The sequence below is a fragment of the Panicum hallii genome, chromosome 8 (assembly GCF_002211085.1).
Source record: "Panicum hallii strain FIL2 chromosome 8, PHallii_v3.1, whole genome shotgun sequence".
NCBI classification, from domain to species: Eukaryota; Viridiplantae; Streptophyta; class Magnoliopsida; order Poales; family Poaceae; genus Panicum; species Panicum hallii.
Window position 1 is genome coordinate 25,490,090 of NC_038049.1, and position 23,156 is coordinate 25,513,245.

At 42.6% G+C, this 23,156-nt stretch overlaps 1 pseudogene; it reads right to left on the bottom strand.

Annotated features, from left to right (window-relative positions):
* Positions 1-17,541: 17,541 nt before the first annotated feature.
* Positions 17,542-18,227, bottom strand: LOC112902227 (annotated as a pseudogene).
* Positions 18,228-23,156: the final 4,929 nt, after the last annotated feature.

Genomic DNA, 23,156 nt, shown 5'->3' on the forward strand with positions numbered 1-23,156 from the left:
CAACCGAGTAGGCAGTAGGGTACCCAAACCAAAAAAAGGTGCTGGAAGTGCACTGTAGCAGGACCTATCTCTCTCCAACCGAATAGATAAACGCGATACGCATTTTAGGCTGAGGGGTACTGGAGACGCAGAAATAGGTCATCCCTCTCCCGCATGGGTCACTGTACGACCAACTACCCTCGCCCACCAGGGTCCAACCTGCCCACTACGCTTTTTACCTGCTCGGGTTTTTGCCTACCCAGGTGCCCGTCGCCCATCTCCTGGCCACGAGACCTATACAGCAAAATGGGTCTCAGTTTTTTGCCTACTCGGTTGGAGTAAGCCTAAGCGGCGTGAAATCATTTTAGCGTGCTTGGGAACCATAAAATTCTCCATTATTTACAACTGAAGTAGCCTATTTGCAGGAAAATATACTCTGTGCACAAAACTACAAATAACGTAGCGTTATCAGCGTGGACACAAAAACTTCAATTCTATGAAATTTATCGTCAAAGCAATTTATTTGCTTGTCACAAACGTCACAAACGACATGTGTGAACATAAAAAACCTTGAATTCCATGTGATCTGGCATCCTATTAATTTCCCAATCTCATATAACAAAACATGTTGATGCAAAAATCTTATTATCTTACACATACCATACATATTTGTTTTTGAGCCGCTTCATAAATATCATAAGCACACAAGATGGAGCCATATTGGCATCATTATTTCTATCATATGCCAATCCGAACTTACATTTTCATAAGAATCTATACAGAGAGGCTTTAAATATACGATCCTTAAATGAAACTTAGAATCTATCTACCTTACCACGGATGATGCTCTCTCTAGAAAATCCATCGAGTGGTGAACAAGGGAATCAAGGGTAATCATCCCTAAACACCTAGGCTCCGTTTGGCTAGGCTCCGCTGGCTTCGGCTCCAGCCACTGTAGCCAGCCGAAGTCGTGCCAAGCAGACTCCTAATGGTGATGATGGGTACTCCTCAAAGATGATAGTGTCAATGGAGATCATTGTATCTGTGGCAGAACCGTTTGAATTATTCCGGCTCAAGTGCGCTAGTCCTCACTTAAGCACACGATAGAAGCTCAGCGCACTTCAAACGGAACAACTCATTGGTCTGTTGGGTCACCGCCCGATTCAACCACGGTTACACAGGATCGGTTTACCTCGTAAGAAGACGAGTCCAGCCTTAAAACAGCTTGCAACTTTTACACCACAGATTAATTAAACATTATTACATAGAGGTTTTGTTTCATCCTAGCTAATACAAATTTATACAAGTATTATTCGAAACTTCAAGTTTACCGGACATTGTTCAGAGTTAGCAGCGGAAAAATAATGCGACTACATACGTCGCAGAGGTAGGCTCCATACTTAGCCCAAAGCATGGCGTTACATCGAAGGGTCATTGCCGGCCGGGGACGGATCCCATTCCACGGACTAGCCAAGAGGAACATTACTGGGCCAAGTTAGACTATCCTCTTGAGTCACGAACGACATACCTGAAAACCATATTACTAGTAAGGCTAAGTATACTAATACTCAGCAAGGCTTACCCGACATTGGGTATACTTAGCCCATAACTAGACCATGATAGGTTGAACGACTCTAGTTTTCTTTTGCTGAAAAGCAACAAAGAGTATGTCCTTACTTTCATGTTTTAGCTTTCAGATTCTAGTTTCTTTTAACCATTCTAGGTAAGCACCTATACTAGTCAACAAAAGTAGATATTAAGCACACATCAAAATTATTCCATTAATTGTTACTGTTATTACTCTATGTGGCAGAAGTATCAAGTAGTCTCAATCTCCGAGAGAAACGGACGATTCTGAATCGAATTTCATAACCTTGCAAGGGATCCTAACTCACACGCTCGGAAACTTAACTTTCCGGGCAATCATTCCCCTCATATTCCGGGTCGTGGAACAGGGCCACCACAAGCGACTACAGGACCATACGCACATTCATTGTGCAGGACGTACGTCTACAGCGTGACTGTACGACCATACTCCCGTCTGCTATGCAGAACGTGTCGGTGTTTAACCGGCTGCCCACCGAGGGATATGCCCAAGGTGGTAAGTTTTGGGTGAGGAGACGCCGAGATCAGGAACTCGAAGGTGCAAGGAACACAAAGCTTAGACAGGTTCAGGCCGCAAGATGTGTAACATTCTACGTCCTGTATGATGGTTTGTATTGCCTTTGGTGTAGAATGATCTAGAGATCGTGTTTTGAGAGGGGTCCCTGTCCTCCCTTATATATCCAAGAGGGCAGGGTTACAAAGATACTAACCAACACCAGTTAAAGAATCGTACCAGAACATATCTCGAGTAGATTCCCCCTGTATTGGTTAGCCTTATCTCCTATTTAAACGGAATAAATAAGAGATAAACAAGATGAATAAGAGATAAGACGGACTTAATCTCTTAGGGTGCGTTTGGTTCAGCTGTGAGCTGTGAAAAAGCTGCTGTGGAAAAACTGCTGTGAGAAAGCTGCTGTGAGAAAGCTGCTGTGAAAAAGCTGAACGCCGTTTGGTTCAACCTGCTGTGAAACTGTGAATTGATGTAAAATGTCCGTAATGCCCTTGAGACCCTGATATGTTGTTTATATGTAAAATGAGCGTAATGATGTAAACTTTGCATTGGCGACATGTTTTTCACGAAATTATATTACATATATAAATAAGTGCATTGTTAATTTCAAAAGAGTTGTCAGCTACATAGCAATCTCATGTTCCCCTTGCATTTTCTATCGAAGCAGCTATCCTATCACGAATTGTGTTCATAGTAACTTCATTCTCTCCCTCTATCTCACGACCATCATCTTGAGTTTGTTCCTCAACATTTGATGCTCCTGGCATATACTCCTCATCTGCGTCACACCTCTCAAACTCCTTATCACGCAACTGACTATCACGAATGAAATTGTGTAGCGCAAAACAAACTATAATGATCTCTTTCTGCCGGTCAGCTGAGAAACTCGGCATAGCTTTCAATATGCGCCATTTTTGCTTGAGAACTCCAAATGCTCGCTCAATGACATTGCGGAGAGAGGAGTGCAAAAAGTTGAATAACTCATGCTTTCCTTGCGGTGGACGTGCACGACGATGACGAAATTCTGGTATATGGTACGTAGTCCCCTTAAAAGGTGCAAGGTATCCAGTTCGATTTGGATAACCGGAGTCAACAAGATAGTATTTATGTAATATCCAGGTAGTTAGACAACTAGATACTAAGTTTGGGTGTATTATATGTAAGCATGTTATAATGTATACAAGTTGTACAAAGCAATAAGGGTATATTTGTAAATTATGAGTTTTATAAATTCTTATGTGCAAGTGTGTAAAAATGTTCTTAAGTGTCAAATTTCAGATGGCTATAGAAAAGAAAAGAGCAAAAGTTAAATAAACCTAAGGGGAATAGACTTTATATGAAATTAAGGACCTTTATGTGATTAATACAAAGATATAAGGACTTACATGTGAAATGGTAAAAAGATAAAAGTAAAACTTAGTTTTACCTAAGGACTAAAGTGTAAAAAGAGCTAGTCATGATTACTGCAGAAAAACTTACAAAGAGACCCCAAACATTAGAGTATTTTGTTTAAATTAACACATAAAGTTTATAATTTAAGTTGTGTTCAAAAGTTCAAAATAAAATAGTACCCTTTGAGATTTTGAGCTGATTCCGGATTAAGAAGGAGGTTATTCTGAAGACTCCGGGAATCTCGTCGCGGATTTCTCTGAAGCCCCGAACCAAGGTTCGGAAGAAAATAGTTTGACTAACCCCAACCCTACCAGCGAAGGCAAGCTCCGGACATAACCCCTACTTTATTACACTGCAACCTATACTATTTATGTATATCTTTATACATTAAGTTCTTAGGAGTTGTTTGTAAACCTTAGTTGCATAATTCCAGGAACCTATGTATTGAACACTAGAACTTGAGTCCGAATAGCTGCTCTGCTTATAGGACCGGTAGAAGTCGAGTGATTTCCTGTCACTCGCGCGATATAGGAATTGTGATGTTTACATTCCTGTTATCATTATAAGGATGACGGACGGGAGTTTTATGAGGTATCATGGTCAAGATGATACCCCGTCTGTTTTGATGAATTTAATAAGGTCGCAGTGTGTGGTAGCGGTGGTTAAGCGTTTGAAAGTACTAGCCACATACCGTGAAATATGGTAAACGGTAAGCCTAGTAACCGATCGGCCCGAGGAGTGGACATACCCCCCACCACATGTATTTGCTTCTTTTGGTTACTTTGTTCGACGTGTAGGCATATGTGTTGCTGGGCAACCAGGAGTACGGGTTTTGTAGTCGCGCTACAGACGTACGTCCTGCACTTTGGAAGTGCGTATGACCTGCAGTCGCTTGTGGTGGATCTGATCCACGAGTCGGAATGAAAGGTAAACGGTTGCTTCGGAACGACCCTGTGGTGTTCCAAGCGTGTGCGTTAGGTTTACCTTGCAAGGGTTGAATCTCGATTCAGAATCGTCCGCCTCTCACGATGTATGAGACTGCTTATTCCCTTTACCACATAGAGTAACAAGAGCAATTATGTGATTATCAAAGATGATGTTTGAGTAAAGATTCTACCATGTTTGAATAGTTATAGGTGCTTACCTAGAATGGTTAATCAACTAGAACCTGAAAGCTAAAAGTTGAAAATAAGGATCTACTCTTTGTTGCTTTTCAGCTGAAAACCCTACCCAAAGCTAAAAGCCGTCATGAGTCTAGTTATGGGCTAAGATATACCCAATTCCGGGTAAGTCTTGCTGAGTATTAGTATACTCAGCCTTGCTTTCGTTGATTTGCTTCAGGTAATCTTTCTGATGAGCCAGCATTCATTACACCGTGGCCCTACCCTTTGCCTGATGTTGGTCCGTGGAATGGGATCCGTCCCCGGCCAACACCGATCCCGCCGAGTGATATTATGCCAGGGCTAGCATAATATCTGTAATGACGACGTGTATAATGGCTACGCTTTTCAAATTCCGCTGCTTTGACTGAAAACTAAAACCTGTCTTGTAATAATCTCTCCTCTGTGGGAGCTAATGATGCTTTGTACATTTTTGTAATGTAACTACCTGTGGTGTAAGATATTTTGGCATTGTATCTCTGGACTCACCTTCGTGTGAGGTACCTTGTTGGATCCTGAGTTCGGTGGTTTATCGGGACGTTACCCGACAGACCAATGGTTTTATACCGTTTGAAGTACGAGGTAGCCCTTCGGTGAGGACTCGCGTACTTGAGTCGGTATAATTCAGGTTGGTTCTGCCACAGCTGATATCAGAGCTAACAAGTGTACCCTGGAGATATAATTAGCCTTAAAAAGTAATTTTTAGTATAAAAATTCATTAATCAAATAATTGCGAACTACGTTGGTTCGTTAAGGATTATGTATAGTACGTAAGCCCTAGGGTAATACTATTATGGGAATTAAAGGTGGCTGTAATATATATATATATATGACTAACTCCCAGCATTACTTTTTAGTTGAAATTTAATTTCATGCACAATTCAACTTTACAATTATGTAACGACATCTTCGATCGGGAGGTAAGAAGGTAAGAATCCTCAGCCAACTGAGGGAGCTTGGCCTTCCTGTCGGTGATGCGAACCGAACGCTGTTTCTCAAGCAGTGGCCTACTTGAGATGCTGCCAATGTACCAACCTCGGTTGACTACATTGGGAGTATATGGTTCGGCGCAGGGTATGGCGATCGCTGTTCATACCCCCGCATTTTGCGGTACCCCCGTGAATACGTTATTCAAATAACGTATGTTAACGTTGTCTGTACGGCGGTAATTGTACAGATACTGTTTCTATAGTGAGCAGTAATGAATGGGGACGCTTTCATGACATGCTGGCATGAAAGGTCCATTGAATATATATATATGCATTGTGGTCTTCTGCAGGTACACTAATCACGATTCCGAAACTAGGACGGATAGGGTTTATCGACTAGTTAATAGTGAGAGACGTATTTATATTGTGCCACCGTAACTAACCACGTAAGACCAAGATTACTTGGCAGTTAATTTTTGTTTGTGAGATCGGTTAGTACGTGCATGCATAATCCATTAATCAACTAAATCGAATGCTTAAATTAATGTTTCCTAAGAAATAGGCAACATATTGGTTTTTCTTAGTTTGAGTAAGTAAGAATCTTTAGTTGAGTATCTTAGGCATCCATCTGATTTCCAGCCTTTGCTGTTATCAGAATCAGCTATCTTAATCCAATTTTACCTTGTAAATTTTCTCAATAGGGTAAAAATATCTTACCATTTGCATTGTTGTCGCAGATGGCTGCTCCTGCTAATACCTTTTGGGATCAGGAGGGGCACTTTCACACCAATGGTTTACATTGGGAAGGGTTTCCTCGTCTTTTGTGGGAATCCTTGAGTATGTTTCATTATATAGAGCCTCCTCTGTATGATGGGGTAGAGTATCGTGAAGAAGGAGTTCCCCGCTGCAGGGTTAAGATGATAATTCCTCAACATCCTTTCCGCTCCTTATGGCCTCCCATAGAAGTGGAAGTGGTTGGATATCGTCTAGTGGATACTCTTGAAACTGCTGCTTTAGAAGCTATCAAACTCTTTTGCAATCAACATTCGATTGAAGTTGCTGCATATCCTATTGGGTTATTTCCTACCATAGACCCGGGTAATTCGGACTGGGATTTTCGGACAGATCATCATGGTCATCTGCTAGGAGATCTGGCTGAAGAAACCATCCGTATCGTTACTAGGTTTATGGATGTGCAATATCATTACCAGATGCTACTGCGTCATGGGGTGAGTCAGATAACTGGTGTGGCTCAAAGTCACTATCGGAATGCTGACCATCAAGTAACCCAAATAGAAGAATTACAAGCTTTGGTGACTCAGAAGGATGAAGTTATTGCAGCAAGAGATGAGACAATCCTCCATCGTGAAGATCAGATCAATGAGAGTGATCATATTATCACTCAGCGTGATACTGTTATTGCGTTCCTACAGGCACAAATTCATGATCTGATACTTGTGGCTGATGATGCCCAGGCTCACCTTGAGGAATTGCAGCAGCAACCGATACTTCCCGCTATACCCATAGTACCTGAAGAAGAAGAAGAAGATCCAGAAGAGATTGAGGGTGTTTCAGAGATTGACTCTGAGCATGAGGATCCAGTTCTTAGTCCCCATCACTCTTCTTCTGGCAGTCAATCTTCTGTAGGCAACTTTGACGATTTTTAGTTTAGCAAATCATCGACTATCTAGATGTAACCTATGGGGAGTGTAATAGCTTAAGGAGTATGTAACTTAGCTAAATCTCATGCCAATTGTTGTAACATAGATGGCCTGCGTAGAGATCTTTCGGATGTACGATGTGGAAAACAAAAGAACCAATATTGTAATATAAGTTTCCTGTTTTATCATCCTGTTCATTATCCTTATGATTCTGAAATGAGATGATTGAATGGAGTATGTGCTTTGTTTATATCTTCTGAAATTGGGAGTAAGGCTATATGGTTAATGATGGACATCTCCTTTGTTTCAGATGGTTGGAGCCACACGTGGAACCCCGGAAGGTTTCCGGGCTGATCAGGCCAGCGGTTCCCAACAACCGCCACCACCTCCTCCCAACCTTGCCGAAGTCATGGCTCGGCAAACGGAGCTGCTCAACCTGCTGGTACAAGCCCAGCAAAACCAGCAGCATCAATTCCGAGGAGGCCGTGATGATCACAATCCTCCTGTGGCTAGTTACCAAGATTTTCTTAGTACCCAGCCGCCTTTCTTCAGTAAGGCGGAAGAACCATTAGATGCCGATGCCTGGCTCCATATTATTGAATCAAAGTTCGCTCTCCTGACCATACCATGTGCGGATTCTAGCAAAGCTTCCTTTGCTGCTCAACAACTTCGTGGTGCTGCTCGAATCTGGTGGGACAATTTTTATGCCATGCAACCTGCAGGGCATGTCATCACATGGGATGAATTCCGGGTCGCCTTTCGAGCGCATTATATTCCCGCAGGACTATTGGAGCGAAAACTTAATGAGTTCCTGGCTCTTACTCAAGGTGCCAATACAGTTCTGCAGTACGCACAGAATTTCAATCATCTGTGCCAATATGCGGGGTATCATGCGGATAATGATGCCAAGAAACAAGACCGTTTCCGCCGGGGCCTTAACACCAAACTCAAGGAACGCCTGAATCTTGTGAGGGCTAATACTTTCAGTGAGTTGGTTAATATGGCCTTAACTCAAGAAGATTGCATTGTGGCGCATTATGCCGAGAAAAAGCGGAAGAACCCTGCTGGACCCTCGAGCACTCAACCACCGAGGTGTCGGGTTGTTCCCAATACGCCGCCCAAAGCACCACAGCGCAATGCCCCAACGGGTAGATTGGTTTTCAGGCCGCCCCAGCAGCAAGGAAGGTACAGACCTCCTGTGCCCCCGCAACAAGCACAACAATCTGGCCAACGGCCAAGTATTCAACAAGTGCCACAGAAAGGTAGCAATTATCGCTGCTTCAATTGCGGGAGTGCGGATCATTTCATCCGAGATTGTCCGCGGCCCAAGAAGCCTAATCCCGGGCAAAGCTCTACTCAGGGAAACCAAAACAAGGGCAAGAAGTCGGTGATGCAAGTCCGGCAAGGACGAATTAACTTCACCACTCTTGCAGATCTTCCAGATGGAGCTCCTGTCATGTCGGGTACATTTTCTATTCACCACAAACCAGTTGTTACTTTATTTGATTCTAGAGCAACACATAGCTTTATTAGTAACAACTGTGGTACCCGACTAGGACTTGATTCTTGTCCTATCCAGGGGTCATACATGATCTCTACCCCTGGAGGAAAAATCACCTCTAACCAAATGGTTAAAAGTGTGCCAATTCAGTTTGGTAGTATAGAAATCAAAACTGATTTGGTTTTACTAAGTTTGGAGGGTATTGATATTATACTTGGGACAGACTGGATGACTAAACATCGAGTCCGGCTAGATATTTCTTCCCGAGTTGTTGAAATTGATTCACCATACTATGGGATCACCACCCTTTATCTGCCTCAGCCGCAATGTGTGCATCCTTGCACCTATACCATCACAAATATCCAAGTCAAGGATATTCCTATAGTATGTGAATACCCCGATGTCTTTCCAGACGACTTGCCTGGAATGCCCCCAGATAGAGACATCGAGTTCATCATTGAACTTCAACCGGGCACTGCTCCAATTTCCAAGAGGCCGTATCGCATGCCTCCAAACGAATTAGCAGAACTAAAAATTCAGCTCCAAGATCTTCTTGATAAGGGTTATATACGCCCCAGTGCTTCACCTTGGGGTTGTTCTGCTCTTTTTGTCAAGAAGAAAGACGATAGTCTGAGACTATGTGTCGACTACCGTCCACTCAATGCGGTTACTATTAAAAATAAGTACCCTCTTCCCCGCATTGACATTTTATTCGATCAGCTAGCCGGAGCTAAGGTCTTCTCTAAGATTGACTTACGCTCTGGTTATCATCAGATCAAGATCAGGCCTAGTGACATTCCAAAAACGGCCTTCTCAACCAGATATGGACTTTATGAATATCTGGTTATGTCATTCGGACTTACCAATGCACCGGCATATTTCATGTATCTCATGAATTCTGTATTTATGCCGGAGCTCGATAAATTTGTTGTGGTCTTCATCGATGATATTCTGATCTACTCCAGAACCAAAGAAGACCATGCTAATCATTTACGTGTCGTTCTTCAACGACTACGGGATCATCGCCTTTATGCCAAATTTTCGAAATGTGAATTCTGGCTGGATAGTGTGAAATTTTTGGGACATACTATTTCTAGTCAAGGCATATCGGTTGATCCAACCAAAGTTCAAGAGGTTATGGACTGGAACCCTCCCACTTCAGTCCATCAAATACGAAGTTTCCTTGGATTGGCAGGATATTATCGCCGATTCATTCCAGACTTCTCCAAGATAGCTAAACCCATGACTGAGCTACTTAAGAAAGAAATTAAGTTTCGTTGGGATGATAAGTGTGAGGAAGCATTTCACGCTTTGAGAAAACTTCTGACGACTGCTCCAGTACTAGCTCAGCCAGATAGTACTCAACCTTTTGATGTCTATTGCGATGCTTCTGGAATTGGCCTTGGTTGTGTTCTTATACAAAACAACCGGGTTATTGCATATGCATCCCGAGCACTTCGGACTCATGAGCAAAATTATCCAACACATGATCTTGAATTGGCAGCAGTTATCCATGCTCTCAAGATCTGGAGACATCATCTTATGAGTGCTAAGTGTAACATTTACACAGACCATAAGAGCCTCAAGTATATTTTTACTCAAGCTGATCTAAATATGAGGCAAAGGCGTTGGTTGGAGTTAATCAAAGATTATGACCTTGAGGTACACTATCATCCGGGCAAAGCTAATGTGGTTGCGGATGCACTTAGCCGCAAGTCACATTGTCACTGCTTAACCATATCCACCTTTAATGACACTCTTTGCCATCAAATGAGAAGACTCAATCTTGAGATTATTCCCCAAGGTAGTTTAAACTTAATCTCCATTGAGTCTACTCTGCGGGATAAAATCGTCATGTCACAACTACATGATGAGGGTGTCAAAATTATCAAATCCAAGCTATCCCAGGGAGAAGCTAAATATCAGTGTTTTCACACTGATCATCAAGGAGTCCTATGGTTCAACGATCGGATTGTTGTGCCTAAGGATCATCAACTTCGTAAGCAAATCCTCGACGAAGCACATTTGTCCAAATTCTCTATTCATCCTAGTAGCACCAAGATGTATCAAGATCTTCGGCAACATTTTTGGTGGACCAGAATGAAGAGAGAAATTGCCAAATATGTATCCGAGTGTGATACGTGCCAGAGAGTCAAAGCCAGTCATCTCAAGGCTTCTGGTACACTTCAGCCATTAACCATTCCGTCATGGAAATGGGAAGACATTAGCATGGATTTCATTGTCGGTCTTCCCAACACATCTCAAAAACATGACTCCATATGGGTAATCATTGATAGACTCACAAAAATAGCTCATTTCCTCCCTGTGCATACCACTTACTCTGCTAAGAAGTATGCCGAAGTCTATCTGGAACAAATCATTCGATTGCATGGGGTTCCAAAAACCATCATATCTGATCGAGGACCCCAATTTATCGCACGGTTCTGGGAGCAATTGCAATCAGCTCTAGGGACCAAACTAATTCGAAGCTCTGCGTATCATCCCCAGACTGATGGGCAGACTGAGCGAGTTAACCAAATCCTTGAAGACATGCTCCGAGCTTGTATTATTCACTATGGTACAAGTTGGGACAAGTGCCTTGCTCTAGCTGAATTTGCTTATAACAACAGTTATCAAGCTAGTCTTCAAATGGCTCCTTTCGAAGCGTTATATGGTCGCCGCTGTCGAACTCCTTTGAGTTGGTCAGAGACCGGTGAACGCAAAATCTTCGGACCGGACCTAGTTATTGAAGCCGAAGATAAGGTTAGGATTATCCAATCTAATCTTAAAACTGCTCAGTCCAGACAGAAGAGCTACGCAGATAAACGGAGGAAACCTCTGCAATTCCAAGTAGGAGATTTTGTCTATCTCCGAGTATCTCCTACCAAAGGTGTCCAACGTTTTGGCATAAAGGGGAAGTTAGCACCTCGGTATGTCGGACCCTTTGAAATTCTTAATGTTTGTGGCCCAGTGGCTTACAAGCTTCGCCTTCCGTCTCAATTGGCTGCTATTCACGATGTTTTCCATGTCTCTCAACTTAAGAAGTGTGTCAAAGTACCCACGGAAATCGTTGAGACATGTGCCATTGAGATTGAACCCGATCTATCGTACATCGAACAACCTTTTCAAATTCTGGATACTAAGGAAAGATTCACCAGAAGAAGGGCAGTTAAGATGTATAAGATCTTATGGGATCATCACACCGAAGAAGAAGCGACTTGGGAAACAGAGTCCTATCTTCAACGGAATTTTCCAGACTTCCTTCCAGCCAATCCCCAAATCTAATCATTCGGTTCTATTCAGCTTCGGAATCTCGGGACGAGATTCTTTTTTTAAGGGGGGAAGGCTGTAATATCCAGGTAGTTAGACAACTAGATACTAAGTTTGGGTGTATTATATGTAAGCATGTTATAATGTATACAAGTTGTACAAAGCAATAAGGGTATATTTGTAAATTATGAGTTTTATAAATTCTTATGTGCAAGTGTGTAAAAATGTTCTTAAGTGTCAAATTTCAGATGGCTATAGAAAAGAAAAGAGCAAAAGTTAAATAAACCTAAGGGGAATAGACTTTATATGAAATTAAGGACCTTTATGTGATTAATACAAAGATATAAGGACTTACATGTGAAATGGTAAAAAGATAAAAGTAAAACTTAGTTTTACCTAAGGACTAAAGTGTAAAAAGAGCTAGTCATGATTACTGCAGAAAAACTTACAAAGAGACCCCAAACATTAGAGTATTTTGTTTAAATTAACACATAAAGTTTATAATTTAAGTTGTGTTCAAAAGTTCAAAATAAAATAGTACCCTTTGAGATTTTGAGCTGATTCCGGATTAAGAAGGAGGTTATTCTGAAGACTCCGGGAATCTCGTCGCGGATTTCTCTGAAGCCCCGAACCAAGGTTCGGAAGAAAATAGTTTGACTAACCCCAACCCTACCAGCGAAGGCAAGCTCCGGACATAACCCCTACTTTATTACACTGCAACCTATACTATTTATGTATATCTTTATACATTAAGTTCTTAGGAGTTGTTTGTAAACCTTAGTTGCATAATTCCAGGAACCTATGTATTGAACACTAGAACTTGAGTCCGAATAGCTGCTCTGCTTATAGGACCGGTAGAAGTCGAGTGATTTCCTGTCACTCGCGCGATATAGGAATTGTGATGTTTACATTCCTGTTATCATTATAAGGATGACGGACGGGATATAGGAATTGTGATGTTTACATTCCTCCGCTCCGGCCGCTCACTGCACGCCCGTGGGCAGCACCACTCAAGCAGTCCCGAGCCACCACAACACCATAAACAGCACCACATCATCACCCTGAAGCTGTTCGACCTATCCATTGGCTCTCTAGTGCACCACAGAGCTTTCCCGACGCTCGCCGGCGTTTCTCCTCGCCGCCGCCGCATCGGTCTCCGTCGATTCCCCTTGATCCAACGTGTTTTCATTCAATTAGTTGCACGTACACGTTCCCCAGGACTCACTGGTTCTCGTGCGCAGGATCTTGGCCAACATTCACCACCAGAGCTCCGCCGTCGACGGTGACCCCTCCGCCGTCACTTCGGGCTCGAGTCGAACTCCACTGTTCCGGCCATCCCCGTCCACGACAAGTAGCGCAACGAGACCACAGTAAGACCCTGAGCCTTTCCCTGCCCTTGGACCTCACCGCCGGTGATCACCGTTGCCGGAACACGGCCGCCCCCGCCTTGCTCTGTTCTGGTTCACAGCCAAGGACCTCGGGTTAGAAGGAAAAGAAAACCAGGGGGTTAAGTGCGTAGCCTTAGACTCAAAGGAATAGTGACCGAAGGACCTTTTGTGTAAATTAGGCTGTCAACTTAGAAATTCTGTATCTATTCGAGGAAAAATCATAAAAATGCAAACTAAATTTTGTTGGAATCCTTAAGTCAAATTCGACTATTTTGTTTAGGAAGTTTGAGCTGTAGGTGTATATTTTCTGATGTAGATTAAATATTAGAAAATAAGTGTTTTAATTGTATCTCATGTTGTAGGCATGTGTTAAAGCTGAAATTTGGATCACAGATTGTAGGTGCTATGTATAGCTCTGTGTAAAAAGTTCGAGTACTTTACTGTTCATTTGCTTAGGTTTCGAGTACTTTTTGTTATATGTTGATAAAAGTTACTTAATTTAATTCCAAATGTGTTCCTTCATATTTAGGGCTGAAAAATTTATCTTAGCTTTGTTACAACAGGAGTAATTTAAGACAAAAATTTGAGAAACAGAAACCTAATATAACTTGAGTTATAAATTTCAAACTTAAATTCAAAGGTAATTCATAAATAATAATTGTTATGCATGAAAAATTTTGAAACTTTTCTGGACTTTTAATCTTGAGTAATTCATGATGTTCTTAAATTCTGAACTCTAGTTTTAGTGTAAAACTCCAATTATAATTATATCTTGAAAATTCCAATTATAATCTTGTTTAATTTTGTGGCTTAGTTCCTTTAGAGTAGAATTTCAATAAAACCCACCTATGATAATTTTCATAAGTACTAATTATTTTTATTAATTCAAGATTTGGTTAATTAATCCAAGTTAGCCATAATTAAGTAATAACCTAAGATTAATTACAATATTTAGCTAATAAAATAAATAGAGTTTGTTAAGTGTATTTAGTGTTGCTTATAGTAAACTGATATACTACTTATTATAGTTAATCGGATGTTTAGGGTAACCACCCTGTTGCCTAACGAGACTAGTTAGTTTAGTTAATACTTGATAAATGACTGCCCAGTAGAGAGTAGTTTGGTTATTTATTGTAATATAGTTTTCTTTTATTTGGATTGCAACTTTATCGGAAATTGAAATGAAAATGGATACATCCATTAAACTTCAACTTGCATATCATGTAGACTCAACCACTCTCGCTGACGGGGACTATCAGCTGATTCCGGATCAAGAAGGAGGTTATTCTGAAGACTCCGGGAATCTCGTCGCGGATTTCTCTGAAGCCCCGAACCAAGGTTCGGAAGAAAATAGTTTGACTAACCCCAACCCTACCAGCGAAGGCAAGCCCCGGACATAACCCCTACTTTATTACACTGCAACCTATACTATTTATGTATATCTTTATACATTAAGTTCTTAGGAGTTGTTTGTAAACCTTAGTTGCATAATTCCAGGAACCTATGTATTGAACACTAGAACTTGAGTCCGAATAGCTGCTCTGCTTATAGGACCGGTAGAAGTCGAGTGATTTCCTGTCACTCGCGCGATATAGGAATTGTGATGTTTACATTCCTGTTATCATTATAAGGATGACGGACGGGAGTTTTATGAGGTATCATGGTCAAGATGATACCCCGTCTGTTTTGATGAATTTAATAAGGTCGTAGTGTGTGGTAGCGGTGGTTAAGCGTTTGAAAGTACTAGCCACATACCGTGAAATATGGTAAGCGGTAAGCTTAGTAACCGATCGGCCCGAGGAGTGGACATACCCCCCACCACATGTATTTGCTTCTTTTGGTTACTTTGTTCGACGTGTAGGCATATGTGTTGCTGGGCAACCAGGAGTACGGGTTTTGTAGTCGCGCTACAGACGTACGTCCTGCACTTTGGAAGTGCGTATGACCTGCAGTCGCTTGTGGTGGATCTGATCCACGAGTCGGAATGAAAGGTAAACGGTTGCTTCGGAACGACCCTGTGGTGTTCCAAGCGTGTGCGTTAGGTTTACCTTGCAAGGGTTGAATCTCGATTCAGAATCGTCCGCCTCTCACGATGTATGAGACTGCTTATTCCCTTTACCACATAGAGTAACAAGAGCAATTATGTGATTATCAAAGATGATGTTTGAGTAAAGATTCTACCATGTTTGAATAGTTATAGGTGCTTACCTAGAATGGTTAATCAACTAGAACCTGAAAGCTAAAAGTTGAAAATAAGGATCTACTCTTTGTTGCTTTTCAGCTGAAAACCCTACCCAAAGCTAAAAGCCGTCATGAGTCTAGTTATGGGCTAAGATATACCCAATTCCGGGTAAGTCTTGCTGAGTATTAGTATACTCAGCCTTGCTTTCGTTGATTTGCTTCAGGTAATCTTTCTGATGAGCCAGCATTCATTACACCGTGGCCCTACCCTTTGCCTGATGGTTGGTCCGTAGAATGGGATCCGTCCCCGGCCAACACCGATCCCGCCGAGTGATATTATGCCAGGGCTAGCATAATATCTGTAATGACGACGTGTATAATGGCTACGCTTTTCAAATTCCGCTGCTTTGACTGAAAACTAAAACCTGTCTTGTAATAATCTCTCCTCTGTGGGAGCTAATGATGCTTTGTACATTTTTGTAATGTAACTACCTGTGGTGTAAGATATTTTGGCATTGTATCTCTGGACTCACCTTCGTATGAGGTACCTTGTTGGATCCTGAGTTCGGTGGTTTATCGGGACGTTACCCGACAGACCAATGGTTTTATACCGTTTGAAGTACGAGGTAGCCCTTCGGTGAGGACTCGCGTACTTGAGTCGGTATAATTCAGGTTGGTTCTGCCACAATTTATCTGAAAATGAAAAATAAGTTAGCATTGTAAAAAATGATGATCAAAGTGTATAAGGGACAATTTACCTTTAGGAGGTACAGGAAATGAAGGAAAGTTTGCCAATGCATGATTAAGGATCCATGTATCATGTGCGGAACCCGCCCATTCAGCAACCACAAATGTGAACCTCATATCAAAGTCACATATGGCAAGTACATTTTGTGATGTATATCTATGACGACAAGTGTAGTTAATTACCTCATCAACCGGAACAATAACCGGAATATGTGATCCATCTATTGCACCAATAGCACCGTTGAAATGAGGCCAGAAACGAGGTTCTTTCAACTTCTCATGTTCATTGCTAAATGTTGGATCCTTCGGTTTGGTGTTGTGTTTTGCTAATTTAAGTAAACACGTCAATACCTCCTTAAATTTCATATGAACTGTCCATGTTGACCGGACAAAACGGTTTTTAGCTTGGAAAAATGACTGAGGCCCTCCAACAATCCATAAGAACATTGCTAATGATTCTATTGATGTAACATTTCTAGAGGATTTCAAACCATATGAAGACACCAATAAATCATGAAGAGCCATAAAAACCTCTGTACTCATCCGAAACATCTTGTAAAAGTATCTTGGACGCTTGAAGCACTTCATGACCCAATCATAACCAGATTCCGGATCTTCTTTTGCTCTATATTCAGCTTTATTAGCATATCGCTCATTGTAAAGATCAGCCAGATTTCCAAGAAGCGCAGCATGTTGAGATAACTCATTTAGTAAAAGAAGAGACTGCTGCCCTTTTCTAGCCAGCTCTTCCATATTCGCATCCATCGACATAAACAAAGTAAATTGTTCAAAAAATGCAAGATAAAAATGGTTCCAAGATACATAACAAAACTGGTTCCAACATACATAACAAAACTGGTTCGAAGATAAAAAACAACACTGGTTCCAACATACAAGACAATTGTTCGAACATACGAGAACGTTAGCAAATACATGGTTGAAACACAAGAGAAATTGATCTATGTGGCCTTCTTTATCTCTGCTCCCTCTGAATCAAATCAAACCTTCCTTCGTTTGTTTCAAGCGCACCAAAAAACTCTCTAAACTCAGGCTTCATGAGTATAAGTGAGCTGTGTGCATCAAAGCAGTTTTTTCTTGAATCCCACAATCCTTCACCATTCTCATATCTTCTGCAATAGTTGGAACACGGCTGGATTGCGGAGGAGCCGATGATGCTTCAAGACTTGACCCAATTTTATCAACTGCACTTTCAATCCTCATGCATGTGTTCTTGTACATCCGGAAAAATAGACTCTTCTCCTCCTTCTCTTCAATCGGACTAGACAATTATTTGCGCTTCTTTCCTGCTGGTTTTGGTTTCTCAATGGGAGTAATCTCCACTGGTTCCTCATCACTCGAGTCACTTGAAGAAATATCTCCCGGACATGAGGCAGAAGCACCGGTGACATGCACCTTCTAAAACAGCAGATGTAAATCATCAAGGTACTTCGGCCCCCGCTTTCGAAACTTGACATGGACACACTTGATACCTCTCTCTGGGTTGTTGCATCGCTGTAAAATAAATTTAGCAAGGTTAGGAACGAAATATAACAAAGGCAAATAGAATTCCCTTCAAAAAAGAAAACTTAACTCACCGCAAGATGTTCATCCCACCACATGCTAGAACACTCAACAGTTTGATTCGCATCATCCCATCCAAGCCCAGTGGCAGCATTTTTCAGTTCCATGAACACGGTGTATCTTTTTTCATGTTGTCCAATTTATTCTTCAATTGTGACCTCACTAGTTTCAACCCGGTTCTTGCAAGAAGTTTATCCTCAAGGTTCTTCCAACTAGTTCTAGTGAAACAACCATTTGGTCTATTCCCAAGAATAAGCTCCTCCTTGCAAATATCAATGAAGTGCTTCAAAGTGGCATTATCCCACACCGCCTTTTCAGCCATCACTAATGTGAGGACCGCAATCAACTATTTTTTCATTCACAAGCAATCGATGTATTATTCCAAATGTTAAGAAAATAGAAATGAACTGGTGATTCCAGTGTAAGACAGTGCAAGACACGAACATACAAAAAATCAAAGGTCATCTAAGACAGTGAGACATCAGGTAAATCTCATTTATGAAATTTGTATTATATACTCCATATTTTTCTCTCATTAGAATTTCCCATTTAATGCAAAAATAAACAGAAATAGTAATTCAAAATGTATGTTTGCTAGATCACTCATTATTTTTCGAATAGAAGTTTGTGCATTGACTCACCTAGGATACCCAGCACTTTGGTTTATTAGCATATTTGCTATAATCAAGGTTTGGAATATTGGACCCATTGTAGTGTCCTGGAGTTAAGTTTTGTTCTTATTCTGAATTTCAGACAAATACCAACCCCAGACCACCATTATTTGGGTCATTTGCCAACATTTAAGCACCATATAGTTTGACATTGTTGGCTGGTTGGGCATCTATTGCATAGGTTCCAGTTGTTGCATGCAGGATAGTTTCAGGACTGTAAATTTTGCACATGGTTATGAAGCAAGCTTCTTGGTGTTGGTTGAACTGGCAGGGAATAAGGGTCTAGATAGTAAAACATGCATGTTGCCTTGTAAATAGATCTAATAAGGTCATATTTTCTGGGTCAAATTTCAGTATAGTGTAGTATGTTAAAACTTCTGACTTCTGAGAGCATTTGCTTTTGCAGTAGTTGCAAATGAGAGGCTTTGTAATAGCAAATGAACCCATGCAGAATCACTCGATATATAGTCACGTATATAATATTCCAATTGTTAGTTCTGTTGTCAGCCAAACTCCCAGCTATGAGTTCCATTTGCCTCGTTACAGCCTTCATCCAGATGGGGTGAAGTCCAAATGAATTTTTTTAATGATAAACATTTGATAATTTATTTAGACATGAAATAGTAGTAGGACTGTTTCCCCTCTGTGTGATCACATTTGTTCCCTTTTTTATGTAGGACTACAGATTTTTGCATGTCTTTCATACTTAATGACAACTATGCAATTGTTTGATGCCAGTTTGCATGTAATTTGTATATGACTCATCTTTCTGTCTTGTCAGGGACCCCCAAACTCATCTACATCGAATGCTAGTGGAGGTGCGAAGAGTAATAAGAAATCGGGTGGGCAGAAGAAATCATCAGAAGCAGCAGGCACTACGCAGTCTTCAAGGTTTTTTTAATAAAAATGTTAACTGCAGTCTAAATGTACTATACTACTTACATTTTGTGGATATGCCTAAGCAAAGTTCTCTTTTGTCATCAGCAAAAAGCAGAAGACATCTGGAGCCTTCCAGGAACAAAGCATTGATCAACTTAATGATGTCACTGCTGTTAGTGGTGTTAATATTAGGGTATGCCCATCTCTGGTTAATGTTAATATTAGGCTAAGCTATCTTCCATGCAGAAATAACATTCTTCCTGATGGATATTGACTCTATTTGTGAGCATCGGAGATACCTGAGAGTGAGGGGCGCGGTCCAGGGAACAACTGCCGGCATTGTGGAAGATCCTGGGATAGAGAGCCGCCACCGCCTGGGGAGCCGCAGCCGCCTGGGGAGCCGCCGCCGGCCCGAGATCTACGGTCTGGAGGTGGGGAGCTGCCGGCGTCGTGGGAGCTTCTGCCGGAGTCGTGGAAGATCCAAGGGACGGCTAGCCGCCGGCTAGGGAGCCGCCTCCCACTCACAAACCCTAGCCGGCCTGACATCTACGGTGGGGAGGTGGGGAGCTGCCGGATTCCTGGGAGCTTCTGCTGGTGCGGGCCCTGGATTAGATGGCCGGCGAGGGATGGCCGCCGGCGACCGGCGAGGCTGCTCCAAGCCCGCGCGCGGCGTGGTGTGGAGCGGGGCTTTGAGCGACGAGCGGAACAAGTCGAGTCGGGAGGAGACCGATGAGAAAAGAATAGAAGGGAAAAGGAGAAGATCGAAGCGGTATCCTATAATCGATGGCATGCGGGTAATTTTCGGAGGTTTTCGTTCGCCCACAACGCTCGAAACGCAGCTCCGACGCGCGTTCGTTTTTGTACACAGCAAATGCAGCTGCGTTCGATAAGCTGAGACCTCCGTCGGATGCGTTTGGTTCGGATTCTGCGTTCCGAACGCGAACGCTGGCTCCCGACGTCGAACCAAACGCAGCCTTAGACCTCTTTAAACTACGTTATGTACCCAGTCCCGTGGCCCCGGGTCTGACAAGCCCCCGAGCTCTTCGTAGCTGAGTACTGCAGGCTTATCGAGTACTTTCGAAGCAGTCTTCGACTTCTTCTGAAGCTTTATCTTGAAATCCTTCTTCGAGTACTTGCTTGGCTGCATCGAAGCTATGAGGTGCTCATGCCCCGAATTTTATTTCTGCTATGGTGTGCGATTGAAAAATCGCACTCCATATGGAGTAGCCCCCGAGTCTTAGGTTGAATCGGAGAATCAGGCTGAGGGTCAAATTAAGCTTAAATCTTCCTTACTTACTCTTCGAATAAATTCGAAAAAATAAGTAGTCGATGCCACGTATCCCGCAGCCCCCGAGCCTTGAATCCAAATCTCTCAAATTTGGGAAAAAGGATCCAAGAATCGTGGCATTGGTGTTACTCTGAAATCCTGAGAAAAACTCTTCATCGTCTGCATAGTGAAATTAAGCCTCCCACTGGTTTATTTAACCACGCGGTGACTTAAGGTTTCTTCTGCACTCTCAGTCTTCATATGAATCGTCTTCGAATAGTTTTGCGGCGTCTAGCCCCCGAGCTTACGAGCCAGGAGAGCCAAAGGAGCCATGTCGAGTAGTGCGCATAGCCCAGCCCCTAAGCCTGGGAACTAGCGGAACTGCGATGTCACGCCGCGCTGCCTGGAGGGTTGTTGCCAAAGCTTGACCTGAAAAAAGACAATGCACACATTATGTAGCATAATGCGAAGATACCGAGTAGTACTCAGTAATAATGTGAAGACACCAAAATTTATTCGGTGTAAAAATTGCTGTGACGAGCTCTTTTTTAGGCCATTTAAATCTCTCGAGCAGTCCACCTGTTACGTTTAAGCACTTGGTCCTGTTTTAGCCATTGCTCATAGCGTGTATGAGATCTTTGTCTCGTGTACGCGTAGAGGCGTTAGGCGTGACAGAAGAGCCGAGGTTTCATGGATTAAGGCATGTGCTACCCGAGTAGATTAGCGACCATTAAGAGGAGACACGCGCAGAAAGTAGTCGTCATGCGACAAAGAGGATGCGCAGTGCGCAAAGATAGGGGGCGAAGTGTAGCTCTGGAGGGTTTCATGCCCATCGAGAGTTGTACACGGATAAGTAGTTGATCATGGTGTAGCCCCCGAGGGTTTCATGCCCGTCAAGAGGCGTACCCAAAAAGGTAGCCGATCTTGTGAAGAACAAGTCAGAAAAGGTATAAATCACTTAGCTTGATTCGTGGACGAATGTCGACGAAGCCGTGGAGCTCGTTGATGAAGCTGCGACGATTTGTTGATGAAGCTCGACTAGTCAGAACCGATTCCGATTAGTTTTCAAGTCGAGACGAGTAGTTGATGTAGTCATCGGCGAGCTGCCGATTGTCCTCGCGAAGTCGAAGTAGTCGAACTTGTTGCTGCCGCGCACGGATATTGCGGCACAAGCCGAAGTTGAGCCAGGTCGTCGAGGTCGACAGCCGCGGTGCATCGACGTTGCAGCGCGAGGTGAAGTCGAGCCGAGTAGTCGAGATCGATGTAGCCGTTCGCTGAATGATCCGATCTTGAACTCGATGAATCGATCCGTCGATGTACATGCGTGAAGGTAGCAATCCGCCACCTGGTGAACTAGAAAGATGCCATCGAGTTCGCCGGTGGATCTTCAACGCGCTCCCCTACCTGGCGCGCCAGCTGTTGGTGTTTAACTGGCTGCCCACCGAGGGATATGCCCAAGGTGGTAAGTTTTAGGTGAGGAGACGCCGAGATCAGGAACTCGAAGGTGCAAGGAACACAAAGTTTAGACAGGTTCGGGCCGCTAGATGCGTAACACCCTACGTCCTGTATGGTGGTTTGTATTGCCTTTGGTGTAGAATGATCTAGAGATCGTGTTTTGAGAGGGGTCCCTGTCCTCCCTTATATATCCGAGAGGGCAGGGTTACAAAGATACTAACCAACACCAGCTGAGGAATTGTATCAGAACATATCTCGAGTAGATTCCTCCTGTATTGGTTAGCCTTATCTCCTATTTAAACGGAATAAATAAGAGATAAACAAGATGAATAAGAGATAAGACGGACTTAATCTCTTAGACCTCTTTAAACTACGTTATGTACCCAGTCCCGTGGCCCCGGTTCTGACAGAACGTACTCCCACACGTCGGTGCGTGTGTGCGACAAAAACCAAAATTTGAGTGGTGGGGTAAGTCCACTTGCTGGGCCAATCAGGTACTAGCATTACCGCGTACCATATTTACGGTATGTGGCTAGTTCTTTCAAACACTTGACCACCACTACCACACACTGCGACCTTATCAAACTTAAATCAACCCAGACGGGGTACTCTTTCAAGTCATGATATCGTACATAACCCCGTCCGTTATCCTTATAGTGATTGCAGAATGGTAACAATCAACTCCTATATCGCGCGAGTGACAAGAAATCACTCGACTTCTGCCGGTCCTAGTAGCAGAGCATCTATCCGGTAAAAACTAAGAAAAATATTACATAGGTTCCTAAGTTTCATGCATCTAGGGTTTCATTACAACTCTGAAAAACTTAATGCACAATATAGATATATAATATAATACTGTGCATAATTTGAAAAGCTGGGTTTTGCACCGGGGCTTGCCTTCTTGGGTGGGGCTGGGGTCAGGAATGTCAATAACTTCTGAATTTTGGTTCGGGGCTTCAGTAAGATCTTCGGCGATATT